We start from the raw sequence: 12,265 nt of genomic DNA, 5'->3' as shown, positions 1-12,265 counted from the left end.
CCTGAGGACTGCAGTGCTGGTTAATAGAATATCCTAAACATGGAAACCTACACACCACACTACTGCTGCAACAGCACTCCAATTTCATTTGACTCTTCCTAAATAGCATGACTGTTGGAAGTGATCATGATAACAATGCTTGGAAAATAGCATCTTAAGCCATGTGCCGCCTTAAAATCACTCAGACACTGTATTTCTGTGTAGGGTAACAGCGTCATGGAAAACATTGACATGGGTCAACACAGAATATGAAGCCATGATGACTGCCATTAATGGTAGATGACAATAAAGACCTACGAGTCTGCAGAGCCAAGGACAACAGCCACCAAATAACCCACAACAAGGATCAGAATTACACAAGAAAGTTTTGAGAATTTAAAGGGTGAGAACACCATACCAAGGTAATTTTGCATCTACCACAGTGTGTGTGTTTGTATCGGATCTCTACCCTGCTGTCTCGTAAACTGTTCCTTTTTTGCAACCTCGTGCATCATTAGCCTGCTATAATACATGTCAGTGCTTTTTGGTACCTTGTCAAGGCCTGTAGGGGCTGTGTTAGTCTTTTGGGTCTTTCTAGCGCTTACAGGGTAACTGCATAGACCATTGCTAGCTAGGATATTTTGCATCATATAACAATAAATTCAAGGATTGCAAATGAAATAGAGAGACTTAAAAATAACTTTATAAATGAGCATGACACATCTTTCTATTTTTCAAGAAAAAACAAAGTGAGCAATGAAAATATTCTGTTAGGAAGCAGTCATAGGATTTATGACACAAGATCGCAAACAATTTTCAAGATCCCTTGATCCGAGCAACTTTGCAAAGGAAGATAATTTGTCAGATGATCTAACAAAAATGTTGTGATGGAGAAGTCTTTATGAATGGCATAGACGCATAGTTCTCTTTTTCGCAGGTAGAAAATTTCTATAATTTCTATTATGTTTAGTTATTTATGTAAAAGCTTTTATATAGCGTTTACAAGAAAAAGAGCACCACAGATCTATTTACAGCACAACAAAAATATGCAAGTATATGGTATTCTCATTTTGAGCAACTAGTGAAGCACAGAATATGAGTATCATTATCAGATTTTAAGTCCTAACTATATTCACAGATGAGCATGAACCGAAGATTACCACAGACAGAGGCTGATATATTCTATAGCATTAAAGCCCACTACCAAGGGCTATAATTGTTGTTAAAAGCCCTCTTCTTGAGTTATAGGCTCGAGCCACAGAAAATGTCTTATAATAAGAGGGATGCCCTTTAATAACTGGTATAACCTAAGGCAGAAAGGTTATGCGAACATTTAACCCACTAACGATGGAATACTGAGAAAAATAGAAACAGTAGAATGTGTGTGCAGTAGGCTTATACCATTATTAGACCAAAGCCAATTCATTATCTTCACTAGAGCTCCCAACATTCTAATGTTCTAATTAAGCATTATAGCCCCTGCAGAGGGCTATAACAGTTGTTACAGGCCCCAAAGAGCGAGGGTCTTTACCAACCATAATAGCCTGAGGTATAAAGGCTATAGTGCTATTAGAACATTCCAACCAAAGAGGGTAAATTGTTCTAAATTAACCCCTTCGCTGCCAGGCCTTTTCCCCCTCCTGTGCCACGCCCTTTTTTGGCTATTTGGGGTAGTGCGCGCTGAGGCCCCTGTAACTTTTTGACCACATAAGGTATCCACGCCAAATTTGCGTTCTTTTTTTCCAACATCATGGGGCTTCTGAAGGTACTCAGGGTTTGTGGATTCCCCTGGAGGGGTCACAGAAATGAGCCAAAATACAGCAAAATGTAGTTTTTTGGGGGGAAAATGGGAAAAACGGGCTGCAAATGAAAGCTTCTGGGTTTTTCCCTGCAAGTGTTATCAAAAAAAGGTTTGTGGGGCTGAAATCACAATTTTCCCAGCTTTTAGGGGATACCAGACTTTTGTCAGAAACCCAACATTTTTTACACAGTTTTGGCATTTTTCTGGGACATAGCCTATTTTTGCTATTTTTTGTGCTTTCGACCACCTTCCAGTTAATGGTAGAAATGGGTACAAAAGCAATAATGGATCCTGGAAAGCTATACATTTTAGAGAAGTAGACAAAATTCTGAATTCAGCAAGGGGTCATTTGTGTAGATCCATCAGGGTTTTTTTTATAGAAACTAACAGTTAAATATAGGATAAATTGAAAATTTGTTGAATAAAAAAGCCTTTTGTGTCAACGTTTTCACCTGTAACTTCTACTAATTATGACATCTATTTGAAAGTTACATCTGCTGGACATTACTGGTTGTGGGGATATATAGGACTTGTAGGTTCACCAAGAACCCAACGAACCCAGAGCCAAAAACTGAGCAGCAACTTGCAATGGTTTTTTATTATGTACCAGGTATATAGTAATTATTCTGTAAAAATGTGTACATGGAAAAATCGGTATGAAAGACACCTATGTATTTCTGAAATGGGAACAAAATATAGAGTTTAGAAACAGTAGATATTTGCACATTTCCGAAATTGGGAATACTCATACTAGCATGAGAATTATCAGTCATTTTTTAGAATGACTTCTTTTTTACACAATGTCTTTCATTTGGAAGGCAGAAATGCATCGAAAGTCAATAGGTAATAACAGTTCCTTTACAAATCTGAATTACCCTAAGTCTCTCGATAAAAACGGTACCTCACTTGTAGGGGTAGGCATAGTGCCCACGACAGGAAATGGCTCAAAACCCAACGTGAACACACCACATTTTCACAATGCAAAATTACCCTTTTTTAGCAAAGTGCCTAGCTGTAGTTTTTTAACCCTAGCTCTGGCGGCACCTAGGGAAACCTAACAAACCTATACATTTTTGAAAACTAGACACCCAGGGGAATCCAGGATGGGGTGACTTGACTGCCTCCCACCAGGTTCTGTTACCCAGAATCCCTTGCAAACCTAACAAATTGCCCAAAAAACACTTTTTCCCCACATTTATCTGGTGGAAAGTTCTGGAATCTGCGTGGATCCACAAATTTCTACCCACCCCCGCGTTCCCCAAAGTCTTCTGTGAAAAATGGTACCTCACTTGTGTGGGTCAGCCTAGTGCCCGCAACAGGAAACGGCGCAAAACGTAACATGGACACACCTCAATTTCGTAGCAAAAAATGACCCTTTTTTGGCAAAGTGCCTAGCTGTAGTTTTTGAACCATAGCTCTGCCGGCACCTAGGGAAACCTAGCAAATCTATACATTTTTGAAAACTAGACACCCAGGGGAATCCAGGATGGGGTGACTTGACTGCCTCCCACCATGTTCTGTTACCCAGAATCCCTTGCAAACCTCAAAAATTGCCAAAAAAACACATTTTCCCCATATGTCTGTGGTGGAAAGTTCTGTAATCTACTTGGATCCCCAAATTTCCACCCACCCAGTGTTCCCCAAAGTCTTCCGAGAAAAATGGTACCTCACTTGTGTGGGTCGGCCTAGTGCCCGCGACAGGAAACGGCGCAAAAAGCAACGTGGACACACCTCAATTTCACTGTGAAAAATGACCCTTTTTTGGCAAAGTTCCTAGCTGTAGTTTTTGAACCATAGCTCTGCCGGCACCTAGGGAAACCTAGCAAGCCTATACATTTTTGAAAACTAGACACCCAGGGGAATCTATGATGGGGTGACTTGACTGCCTCCCACCAGTTTCTGTTACCCAGAATCCCTTGCAAACCTAAAAGAAAACTAGACACCCGGGGGATTCCAGGGAGGTATGGCTTGCGTGGATCCCCCAACGTTTCCTTACCCAGAATGCCCTGCAAACCTCAAATTTAGCTGAAAAAATCCCCTTTTTCACACAGTTGTTGTGGAAAGTTGTGGCATCACCGGGCTAAAACAAATTTCCTACCACCCTAAAAACAATTGCGCAAAAAAATCCCTGGTGGATAGTGGGCTTTCTGCCCCTCTGGGGGGGGGGGGGGGGGGCAGAAAGGCTGTAATGGTGGCGGGGGGTGGGGGCATTGGCGTGCCCGTTTCGGGCAGCCCCCACCCTAAAAAAAACCTAAAAATGAATCCCTGGTATTTAGTGAGCTTTCTGCCCCACCGAAGGGGCAGATTAGGGGCCATTGCCCCATCTGCCCCCTGGGGGGGGGCAGAAAGACTGTAATAATTGGGGGGTGGGGTGGGGGCATGGGCCTGCCCATTTTGGGCAGCCCCCACCCCTATTTATTTTTTTTTTTTTAATTCCCTGGTGTCTAGTGGGATTTTTGCCCCCTGGGGGGGCAGATTGGGGGCTAATGCCCCCATCTGCCCCCCAGGGGGGCAAAAAGACTAAATTGCGCCAAAATAACCAGGAGGGAGCAAAGGCCCTTGCCCAAGGGGCCGCTCCCCGCTCGCTGGTGTCTAGTGGGTGGATCCCTGCTTGGGGATCGCCCTCCTGTGGCGATCCCCAAGCAGGGATCCACTGGGGAGGGGTACCATTGGAAATGGGAGATTCTGGAGATTCTCCCCTTTACAACGATACCTCTCCCGTCTTTCTACGTGCTCAGGGGGCTGAGATAGCCCCCTGAGCACGTAGAAAGTGAAACTGAAATGTGCGCGCCGATCGTCATTACAGGGGTGGGGGGGGCCTCAGGAGCTGGGGAAGCTCTTCCCCAGCTCCCGAGGCTATTTTTAAATAAAGGGAATCCCTCTGGTGCCCGCACCAGAGGGATTCCCCAGGGAATGCCTCATGACTAGCGCGACTGTGCTCCATGACGAGTCCAGCTCGTCATGGACACTGGAGGGGTTAAAAAGGTAGAAACAGAAAGAGAATCATTGGAATGTTGGCCAGGCGTTACTGACCCTGAGAGACCTCATTGTCTTCGATGGCACTCTCAACATTACATTGTTCTTATACCGAATACTATACAGTCTGGCTGCCCACCTTCACCTATGGGTTATCCTGTTTTGGTAAACACATTGATAACACTTTAATGTTGCTGCATTTAAAGTCCTCTACTTCTATAGACCCCTCCCCCTTTCACCAGTGAGTTGTATCTGGAGAAGCACATGTAATCAGAGGTATTCTGTTGAGCTCGTACGGCATTCCGCCACATCATATATCCCAGTGACACAATTATGCTCTGGTAATCAACTCAAATTTCTGAAACCTCAGGTCCAAAGATGCTAGTTTAGATGCCACTCTTCTGACCCATACCATTCTGTCAGGCACTTTCTAGGGCTTGAGACCTGATTGATACCTCTCTCTTTTTGAAAGAACCTAAAATAGAATTATTTATGAAATAACCCCCAGAACATACGACTGGTGTTAGATATAGTGTCAAATAAAGACAGTTAATAACTATTAAATGGTGAGCGAACGGGGAGAGAATGTGGCCTAACGGCTAGGGCAGTCGTCCTCGGAGCTGGGGAACGTGGTTCCAGTCTCGGCAGGAACGCTTCAACATTCAGTGATTCTGGGCAAATCACTTAATCTCCCCGTGCCTAACAAAACAAGCATTTGCAATGCAATAGGTCTCACAATTGCGAGTTTTTGAGCTATTGGCATTGTAAATCACAATGCCTTTTATTTATGTGTTTAAAAAACAACACATAAAAGGCATTGTCATTTACAATACCAATAGGTAAAAGTTTCTAAAATGCAAGACCTATTGCATAGCAAATGCTTGTTTCCTTATGTGACCTAGTATTCCATCTTCGTTGCGGATGCGTAAGATATGTTGTTTTGGGACACAGTCATTTTTAAGTCATGTTAGCACCACAAACTTTTATCTTATTTGACTTTGAGTGTTTTGCAAAGCGTCCTGTTAACGTTCAAACGACCAGAGAGCAAGATGCCTTCTGGAGACCAATTTGACAGGACGACTTGAATTCTCAACTGCCTAGCACAGGCTATGAGGTCCAGGTGTGGTTTTCATGCTGCCAGAATGGTCGCCGGAAGTTTGGGAGTGCCACAAACCTCAGAATCAGGGCCTCGGAACATCTAACACCCTCAGATATGTTAGACAACCAACCTGATGCGCCTTCCCACTTGAGTGACTCGTGAAAACTGAGGGGACCCATGCAGTGCTTGCCCTCAAACTAGAGTCTGTCCTTCCTTCCATACGTGGTGCATGCTGCTGTTCTGGAAAATAGTGCAATTTTCTAGAGGCACCTCGTTTAGTGCCACGTGGCATAATGTGAGTCAGACCATGTGAGCATGACATCTCTGTGTGAGACTAAGTCCTACCTGTTGCTAGTGATGCTTATTATGTTTATACTATGAGATTGAAGTGAGGAAAATGCACTTTTTACCATCCTGGTTAAATCAGGTTATTTATGGTAGTCTCTGTCTTTGCTGGCAGTGAAGCACATATTGTTGCAGTTTGGAAGAGAAGGGTGTTCCTCCGACTGTCCGAGGGTAATTCTACCACAGCGCTACCTTTCTTTCAATTTGAGGATGTCCAGAACAATACATTCCCACCAAATTAGGGCATTCCTATCAGAATAATATATCTGCATATCATCAGGACTTTTTAATTCAGGCCATGCCTTCCTTTTAATCCAAAGAAGCCAAGATCACAAACAATATTGCCTAGTCGAAAACTAGCATTAGATTGGGACGCTCGCTTCCTGTACAGGAAGAAAGGTTGTCGGGTTACACGCTCGCTATCCCGGACTTTCACGACACTGATTCGTTCCAAGTACACCGCTTGGAGTAACAGGTCTGGAAGGAAACACTTGAACTACTGAATCCAGAACTGGAACAGAGAGATGTCCATCCGGAAATGTTGTGAGCTGGGAGTGGCCCCACAGAGTAGGTACAGCGCCCCCCCCCCCCTCCCACCCCCATTTGGAGAACAGGCATCTGGTTTCACATACAGCAGTGCCACTGCACGCAGGACTCCACATCACACCCAGGGGGCTTAACACTCACGTCTGACTTGTTATAGGCATAATGTTTCTTATATTATATATCTTGAAGCAATGACAGTAGCAGCAAAATACCAGTCGAGCAGCACACTAAGCTAATCACAGCTTTTCACGTAGGTGTTTTTAAGCCACCCGGATAATTACAGTGGCCCCGTCCCTTGGAGAGACCCCACCCCCCCACCCGCCCTGTTTTTTCATCCCTCTTAAAGCCCTGGCTGGAGTATATTTATACTTGTTTTGTGACCTTTAGGGCTGCATTAACTTTAGAAATGTATTTTGTAAACAGCAATGGTGGGTGTGCGTTTCCTATCATTTCCATGGTTCCATCTACAACTACGCTGTATATTCAAGTGAGATAGAAAACGGTGGTCTGCATGGAAGTTCGAGAATAGCGTTTTGTAGTATATAGATAGTAGCACCAGTTCACGTTCTGTGGAATGCAGTCCCTATATTGCCCAAGTGGGAGGCTGGGATTAAAAACTCTCCTGGTTCCACAGTTTACAGCTAGTCCACATAACTGCAAATGTGGTAGCAACGATTCTCGTGGCAAAGCTAGCAATCTGCCCTTTCCAAGGAAAACAAAACTTAAGACTATTTCCTTCCATTTGGCGATCAAAGTTGTTTATTTTGTAAACGAGGCTCTCAAAATTTGCAGTAGTGTGCAGTCAAGACTTTCACCAGAAGACGGTAAAGTAATTAGAACTCGAATACAGCATGAATTATAACCGCAGTGGATAAAGAGAATATCGTGGGCTATTTCGTTTAGATGAAATGACTTAGAGAAGCGAAGGGTTAGGAAAACACACTCCAGAAAATACGCTGCACAACTCAACCCGAGTTTCTGAAGGAAACGCTTTCTGGCATCTCGGCACCCGCAAAGTGTCCTGCGAAGATGAGCAACCTATTCAGAGATGCCCAAGACGCACTGTGCGGCACTGCCCTTGATTGCCATGTGTAAGTCCGCATTGCGGTGACGTTCCACATAAATCACTCTAGTAACTCGGAAATCGCCTGAAGCACGGGTCTGTAGATTTCTGGAAACCTGTGGTGGTCCGAAGACTCTTGCAGGATTTTACTACCCAAAAGCATGTGAACTCTCACTCAGCCTGGCGGGGGGAGGAAATACTACAAGCAGCTGAACGAGCTACAGGCCACCATTCGCACGTGAAACGTAAACATTCGGACAACCATTACCTACGTACTTGAGTCGCACTGGTTCCGGTTCGCGCTCATACAAAAAAAAGCAAAAAACGTGCCTACCCACTAATTAAAGGACACTGGATAACGCCGCAAGTAAAAGATCCAGTCCAGATGGGTCGTCCCAAAAGGAGACAGGGCGGTAACAAAGGAGCCTCATTTTCAGTCCGAGGCTAGCGTTTACCATAAACGATGAGTCAGCCAATGAAAAATAGGGGCGTGGCTTCTACTCCACTTGAGAAATCTCCTGATTAAAATAATCCTCGTAGAGCTCGCAGCGCATGCGCGCTGCAACGCAGGTCTGCGAGACCTAAAAATGAACGTGTCCTTCTGTAATTTAACTAGTGCACATGTATCAGCAACTGACATCCATAACCACAAAGGGCCAACGCCGATCACAATGACCGTTGGCACAAGGAGTGCAGGTTAGAATCCTGTGAACATTCTATGGATGTTCCAAAGGGACGGGGTGAGGGAATAAACCAACTAAGGATACAGAATGAAAGATACAACACATCTCCTTCCCCAGGGGAAAAACAGAGAGGGAAAAACAAGAGTAAGATTAATACATAACATAGTCTCTATGCCATCTAGGTTTAGGGTGAACATTTCTCAAGTACTCTCTAGCGTTGGGAGTGATAATCTTGTTGTTAGCCTTGTTTTCTAAATTACAATTATTATCATGAATACCATCACTGTTATTTCGGACAACCGTGTCAACACCCCAATATTGTCCATCATTCAACTGTACAACATTTTTGAACACTTTGATTACCACCTTCTTGTCTGAGAACTTCGAACTTCCTGACACTACAGATCTAGGTAGTTTTATTCTTACTACATGTCCTTCTTCCCATGTTTTAGTAGGTTTTTGTACTCTACAATTGTACCTCTCCACATATTTCTTTTGATGCGTTTGTATATTCTCCATGACCTTATTCCTGTTAACCTCCTCTCTCCTGTCACCGACAAGCCACAGGGGGCTTAACTTGGTGCCTGGTTCCCTCCCTTTGAGGGACTTGAATGGTGATATTCCAGTGATGGAGTGAGGAGTGACAAGTTAGGACCAGATCTTCTCATCAAGTGCTTTTTCAACGTTGCTTCCACTGCATGCGTTAAGTTGAATGCAGTCCTTAATCATGCAATTGATGCGTTCTACCAAACCATTTGCCTTGGACAATATAAGGCCGTTGGTTGATGGTCAACAGAGAATTGGTGTAAAAATACTTTCAAGTGAAGATAAATTGGACACCATTGTCCGTAACTAAGGTTTGTGGTACACCTTCAGTACGGTAATCCACCAACGCAAGTATGAACCTTCCACTTAGTCCCTTTACATTTAAAGGTCCAATAATATCCATAGCTACCTTGTTTATGTTAGGCAGGGGATGCCTGTCGATCCATATGTTACTGTTTAACTCTCTCAAGTCAATACATAACCTAATATAATTTGTATTAGCCTTGGAAGTAATAACTATGGGTGCAACCCATTCCGCACACTCCACTGGTTCTATAACTCCCTGGTTTAATAATTTGTCTAATTCCTTCTTCAAAGGTTCTTTCATCATTAAGGGAATGTTCCTGCATTTATGTGCTACTGGTTTGGCTCCATCCTTCAACTTAATTTTGTGCTGATACTCCTTTAAACACCCAAGTTTGTCTGTGAAAACTTCAGGGAACTCTTCAAAGACTTCCATTCCACATACAGTTCTCTCTACAAGCATCACCGGAATTTACGCCGTTGGATCAAGTTTCATCCCTAAATCTCTCTGATGGGCCCATCCTAACAAATTTGCACCATTCCTTGCTATATAAACTTTGCCTATGTTACTCCTGTCTTTAAATGTAATCTTCATGGTGGCAACTCCTTCTAGAGGAATAGGATCCTTATGGTATCCTACAGGGACTACATCTGGTCTTTGGAGAGATAACTCCCCCTCCTTGAAATTAGTATGGTAAGTCTCACTATTTATAAACGTAAATGGTGAACATGAGTCAACATACATTTCTAGTTTGTGCCCATCCAACCCAATTTCACATTTAGGTAAGTCAACTTTGTATACATTGCAATTTTCTTTTACATCTACTTGCAACACATATTTGCTTTTGTAGTCTTTGTTGGTCTCTATTGCATTCACAGTTTTACATGACATATCCTTGCGAGCACGTGCAAAATTACCCTTACAATTGCAATTCCTGCACGTGGCTGTTCTCGCTAGACAGTTAACATTGTTAGCTAAATGCAAAATGCTACCACATCTGAAACATCTTAGTCTGTTCTCTGTAAACATTCTCTCCCTGTTGAACTCTTTTGTCGTTTCTTTCCTCTTTGTGCTTTTGACGGCACACACATTCTTTAATTCTTCGCTTACTTCATTTACACTATTATCTCCTGTAGTATTCATTTCTTTCATACATTCTGCAGTGTGTTCCACACTTTTAGCAATGTCCATTGCAGTTTTTAAATCTGGATTTCCGACTAACAATTTCCCTTGGATCTTTTTGTTATTGGTACAACGTACTAATTGATCACGTATCAAAGACTTAGTGAACTCATTAAATTCACATGTATTTGCAAGTCCCCTTAGACTGGCTATGTAATTTCCCACCTTTTTATTTTTCCCTTGAACTCTTCCAAAAAATGTATGTCTTTCTAGTACGACATTCATTTTATCCGCAAATTTGGAGTTCTAATTTCCTTATACTATAATCATACACATCTCCTCCTTCTCCTCCTGCTTCTTCTTCTTCCAAATCTGGAAGGCTGTCAAATATTTTCCTTCCTTCCGCACCCAAATTGTGTAATAAAATATGTTGTCTCCTAATCGCTGAGAAACCACTAACACCAGTGGTAAGATTCAAAGGTTTTCCTCCAATCTTTCCATGGTACTAGTGGCTCCCCTGCCTCGGACAGGAATGGTGTGGTTTGAATCATACTAGCCTCTGCCATACTCTAAAAATAATACTTGTACCAACAATATTCAAAATCTTTTCTCAATAAAGTATAATAGAATCACTGCTACAAATACGCACTTAAACAATAACAATAAAACCGTATTTCATAAATCTTGCGCACAGAAAACACTAATTTTCTATACTTCCACTTATATAACACTGTTTGATAATAGCTAAAATTCTACAACTTTATGGGCTGAATATATCTCCCAAAATAATTTTACACGGAATGCTGGTATCACTATTATGTAAAGTCTTTGAATAACAAGGTTACGTGTTATCTTACGATCTTCACTGGAGCACAAAAGTTCGTACTTCCACTTTAAGACTCCTCACATAACTTGTAGAAAACAGTCTTGAGTTCCGTTACACAGAGGCAGTCTATGTTCTTGTGCTAAAAATAGCTGTATACCTGAAAGAGTCTATTGACTTACTGCTGAATTTGAAAAAATGCGGTGCTACACATCAACTCCTTACACGGTTCTTCACTGCGCTCTCCTCAGTTAGTATTTTTGTCAATAGCTCCACACCACTGCAATTCAGGAAAATAACTATATTTTCACTGTCTCCCCAAACCGGAACAGCATGAGAGCCGGTAAACTTTCCTTCGGATTCTCCACGCATGTGCATAGAATAAACACTCTGTGAAACTTCTCATCACATTCCTTGTGCAGATGCGTTGAACATACATTCCGAACTGGATATGATCATTCCGTCACGGTTTCCTTCAGCTTCTTCATGCAGGTGGCCCGAAAACGCACCAGAAAACTTCTCCTCACATTACCTGCGCATGTGCCTCAGAAACACTCCGCTCTGGAAATGATCGTCCCGTCATGCACGTCCAAGAATGGACTGCAGAGCTCCTTCGCTTTCCTGGAACAACAAATCGACCTGATGCCTGTCCGAAGTGCCCACCCATGAATTGGCGAGATATTCGGCAACAATAAGGTAGGAAACTCTGCCGTTCAGCACAGAAATGTTTCTTGTAATCTTGGCTGGATGTTTAACTTTCTGCCCAGCGATGACCTCACAGCACCCTCTTGTCACTACCAGTACATTATCATTTATCCGTACCTCCTCACAGATAATTTTTTCCATATAAATCCTGTATTCCGTAACTTGTGGTAACTCACGGAGGGGATGTCAATACGTCGTCCTCCGCCCGACACTCGTCGCCAGTGAAATGAAGAAAAAATGCCGTTATGAAGAAACGTTTATTCAACATGTATC

The 12,265-nt window shown here is 42.8% G+C and overlaps 1 protein-coding gene across 4 annotated transcripts in view; it reads left to right on the top strand.

The window, feature by feature from the left end:
* RD3 (RD3 regulator of GUCY2D) overlaps positions 1 to 12,265 on the top strand; it is a 75,592-nt gene that overhangs the window by 49,876 nt on the left and 13,451 nt on the right. The window contains exon 2 of one of the 4 annotated variants that reach the window (XM_085612852.1): positions 205 to 382. The exons of 2 other annotated variants lie outside the window; for them this stretch is intronic. The gene's annotated coding sequence lies outside the window, so the exon portion shown is untranslated. Of the gene's footprint in view, positions 1 to 204; positions 402 to 12,265 lie in introns of all 4 variants that reach the window. One more of the 4 variants, XM_085612853.1, reaches the window with a different exon arrangement.

The sequence above is a fragment of the Triturus cristatus genome, chromosome 6, assembly GCF_964204655.1.
Source record: "Triturus cristatus chromosome 6, aTriCri1.1, whole genome shotgun sequence".
Taxonomy (NCBI): domain Eukaryota; kingdom Metazoa; phylum Chordata; class Amphibia; order Caudata; family Salamandridae; genus Triturus; species Triturus cristatus.
Note: the sequence above shows the minus strand (reverse complement) of the source record. Positions and strands in the feature narration are given on the sequence as shown.